Raw genomic sequence first — 4,695 nt, 5'->3', positions numbered from 1 at the left:
TTTCTGGTTTAGTTGTCTCATGAGTGTTGCCTTATTGGTGTCACTTGTGAGGTTCAGACCTGTCTTCGGACAGTTGTCTGAACAACAACAACAACAACAACAACAACAACGTAATCTTGAAAGGAGTGAGAATCAAACAGTCCAAAGTTCAATTTTTTGGACAGATGACTGTTGCCACGACGACAACGATGACGATGATGGTGAGGATGATAATGTCGATGACGTTCCTGAATGGGTAATGACATAATTGTGACAGCAACAATTGTATATTACAAATGATACAGTTCGAGTTCAGTAAGATGCGAAATACATACGTATATCACGAAGGTTCTTTTGGATATATACAAACATTGAAAAATCGCGGTCGGCCCGGTTGGCACAGTTGGTATAGCGCTGGCCATTTATGCCCGAGGTTGCGGGTTCGATCCCGGGCCAGGTCGATGACATTTAAGTGTGCTTAAATGCGACAGGCTCATGTAAGCAGATTTACTGGCATATAAAGTAACTCCTGCGGGACAAAATTCCTGCACACTGGCGACGCTGATATAACCTCGGCAGTTGCGAGCGTCGTTAAATAAAACATAACATTATTTATGGAAAAACCGCTCCATTTTCTCTATATTCATCAACATTCACAATATTTATAGGATTCTTCAACCATAAAGACAATGCAACTTGCATTTGTGGGGAGGAATCTCAAGATGTCAAACATGTATTATATGACTGCCCAGTCTTTTGCTGTGAAAGATACGAGCTTGAGTTGTTACTGAACACTTTAAATTAAACATTTACCAAACCGTTAACCAATATACTTACCAACTCCAAATCATATAAGTATTTCATGTCCTTCTTGAATAGAATATTCGTGAAACTGTAAAATGTTAAATTATTCCGGGGAAAAAAAATCGTAGGGTAAACTAGGGTCTGTTGGACAGTCGGGTATGTTGGACACTCTGTACTTTAACGTGTTACCTCGCCACTTTTGGGCATCACATTCTGCTAGAAGTCAATGACGGAAGAAGCCACGAGTGGGGCTACTTCCGTCATTGACTTCTAGCAGAATGTAGTGCCCACAAGTGGCGAGGTAACCTGTTAAAGTACAGTGTGTCCAACATGCCCGACTGTCCAACAGACCCTAGTTTACCCTATAAGTTCTAATCAACTATAATGAAACTGTAAGTCTTCAATTTCGCATACTATAATATTGTACTATTGGTTTTAATTTTTATTTTAATTAGGCATTTGATTTCTAATTTTGAGCCATTTCTTGTAATACCTGATTATTGCCAATTGTTGTTACTAAATAATGTATTTAATTCGTAAATTTTAAGCCAATTTTTATTATAGCTATTTATTGCTTCTAAAATAAAATGTTTAATAGCTATTATATATTTCTTCCTATAACCATTAGATATAAATATAGAGACATGCCTTGAGGCTTTATGAAACGATCCATTCTTTCATTAAGGTGCATTCTTGTACATAATTCATGTGAATTGTAACCTTGACCACAATTTTGTATTATAATTTTATTATTGTTTATTGCTTATAAAATATGTATTTTGATACCAACTATAACACTAATATACCTCAGGGTGAAATAGGGTTTATTAAATTGGATAATAAAAAAAGTATAAATAAATCTATAACTAATCTAACCTTTGATCAAAGAACACAATTCACTTCACATAAATTTCTTAAGTATTTGCTTAATTTGTATTGAGGACAATGAAATACAACGATCATCATTGGTGGTTAGGTTCAGTGTTTGTAAAGACGGATCCGAGAATTGAGAGTGAATTTATTTAACTAAGGTTAGCTGTAATTTGATAAAAAGTAATATAATAAAATCAATTAAATCGAAATGATAGCCGTCCAAATCTTGGATTTAAAATATCGGCATCCTAATCAATTCAAATGAACAAAAAAGAAAATGTAAATTAATGTTAAAAGAAATATATAATGAAATTTTGAAAAAGAATATTCTGCGATAAGATGTGGTAGCTATCAAAACGATAAAAATTTATTGAAAATAAATAATATACATTGAATATTATAAAGATGAATAGAGATGGTGATTGATGATGATCAATGAAGATTTTAAAATGGTTGATGCAATTGTCTGAAGAGTCTTTTCAGGAACCTTTAATTTTCTGAGGATCTGCATACTATAATATTCTGAATATTATTAGCATTTATTATTCTTTATATTATTAATTGTATTTATTATTAATTGTCATTATTGAGTGTAATTAGTTAACACTGCCTCCGGGTATTTACCCTTTTGCAGTGTTAATACATACATACATTACATACATACAATACATATATACATAATTATGATGTATGTTATGACATGACATGATATATATGATATGGCTCGGGACTTGAGCGTAGCTAATATAATTTAACGAAATTATATTTTTTACAGGAGCACTTCTTTAAGCTACACCGAAACTGAAATTGATATACAATTTCCTTAGAGACAGAGAGGAATCATTTGACATTTTTATATTACTATTTTCAGTGGGGAAGTTTCTCAAATATCGATATAGGCCTATTTACTTAATGTACGTATATACTTGTTAAATATTAATATAAAATATGCTTCATGCATAGTTATGAAAATCTTGCTCTCAGCTATAATATGAACTTTCGTTAGAATATTTATCATAAGGCGTTTCACGTTTATGCCCTTTGGAACCGACGATTTTTACGGAATTAGGCCTACGATAAATTTAACGCATTAAAACAAAAAAACTGATAGACTTAAACGAAAACAGACTTTGCACAATAAAGTATCTCCTACCCATCTATACATATTTCTTTCCCCGAGGAATTACGCAGTTATAAGATTTTATGCTGTCCGATTTCACATGCAATGTCCCCACCGCGCATAGTATTTTAACTTGCTGTGGAATCAGAGAACAGCTCTCCATACACTGCCCAATCACTCCGAATTAGGTTCAGTTAACATAATTTTACCTATTAATAAAGTGAAAATCATTTGAACGAAAAGAAAGAAAACATCGAGAATGTCTTACCTGCAGAATAACACATACTCTTCCACTTCCGGAAGTGATGTGGGGGTAGGGGGATGTGATGTAATATTATGGGATGATGTCCGATTTTCCGAGATTAATTTAAATAAATTGAATAGTGGGTTATTGTGATTAACTATTTGTTCGTTTAAAAGGTGTTTTCCTTCGTTGAAATTCTTTGCAATATAAAATTGCTCTGCAATGTCTATTAAGAGGCTGTTAATGGCTTTTATAACTTTTAGTGTATCTTTTATATTACATAATTCATGTCCTTCTTCTATGAGGTGATGGGCATATTCACTTCCGGTTCCGCCAGACGTTCATTAAAATAAGAAGTATTGTGAGCACTGAACGATTCTCAGTAACAGCCTGACTAACGTCGAGCACACAACACGTCCAACCAATGTAAGTTAATATTTTCAATCAATGCATTTAAACACCAGTACATTCACACACGTAACAACAACATTTTATGTTCGCAGTGTAAAAGGCTTAACTGACAATCGTATGGTGACAATGATGAATTTGTAACATCCAACCTTGGCAAACCGAAGGAACACAATAACAGGCATCAATGCAACTGATATTACGCAACATTTCATCGTGGTACAGTGCTTCGACTTGCGTAAGTGAAACAACATGAATCCTTGGTGTGTTAATATATAACAAACAAATTTTAACATTTTAATACGTGCAACACAGTGCAACTCAAAACATTCAATAAATATAGGAACTGCATGTGATAACAACTTCAAGATAACCATATTGTCACATAAAACAATGGGACTTTTATTGTAGATGTAAATTAGTATAATTATTAGCAAGTGTTTTTAATTTAATTTATATATTATTTTGTAAACGATGGTAGCTCGTCAAGGGTACACACCATATATTTCACACACATAAGGTGTATCTATTTGAACATGTAATAAGGCAATTCCATGCATTTGAAAATGGCACATAAGTGCCGAAAACGTTAATGTTTAATTCAAATATAAACTAGATAAGTATAGACGGTTAGCCCAATTCAATATTATTATATTACAACGTGCTTATCGGAGAATCATACAAAATGAAAATACTAAACGCTAGTCAAGCAAAACTAATTAATTCTTTTGTGAAAACAAAAGTGAAAATACTGAAAACCAACGCCAACATTTGGTTTAATAATCAATGCCTATCAAATAGAGTTACACCTAAATATGCCATGTCTAAGAACAAGCACTATTCATACCCTGCCAGGAAATCTAACTTGCAATACCAACAGTTACGTGTGCGAAATGAAATTAAGTTTTTACATAGAAAGAAATGATATTTAAATAAAAAAATATACGATATACATTTACAGATGGCAACCTATTTCAACCAAACATGGAATCTAATTTACATGAGTAAAATAGAGAAAATCAGTAACATAATGACACTCAAATATGAAACATTAAAGAAGAAACTAAATTCCCTAATAACTAATCAAACACAACAACAAGCTAGTAACAATAATACAACACAAGACAATAAAGTAATAAATTTAACAAACATGCAACTAAATAATCAAGAAGTAGATATACTTAAAAACGGCTATAAACACAATTTTCCTCCAAGCAACATACAGAATATAGTTGATACACTAGCAATTGAGACCCAGCATATAATA

General features: G+C 32.5%; 1 long non-coding RNA gene across 1 annotated transcript; it reads left to right on the top strand.

Annotated features, from left to right (window-relative positions):
- Positions 1-3,398: 3,398 nt before the first annotated feature.
- On the top strand, positions 3,399-4,350 carry LOC138702718 (uncharacterized). Its single transcript, XR_011332873.1, has 2 exons — positions 3,399-3,446; positions 3,524-4,350. It is a non-coding gene; the product is annotated as an uncharacterized lncRNA (long non-coding RNA).
- The last annotated feature ends 345 nt before the right edge of the window (positions 4,351-4,695 follow it).

The sequence above is a fragment of the Periplaneta americana genome, chromosome 7 (genome assembly GCF_040183065.1).
Source record: "Periplaneta americana isolate PAMFEO1 chromosome 7, P.americana_PAMFEO1_priV1, whole genome shotgun sequence".
Lineage (NCBI taxonomy): Eukaryota > Metazoa > Arthropoda > Insecta > Blattodea > Blattidae > Periplaneta > Periplaneta americana.
Note: the sequence above shows the minus strand (reverse complement) of the source record. Positions and strands in the feature narration are given on the sequence as shown.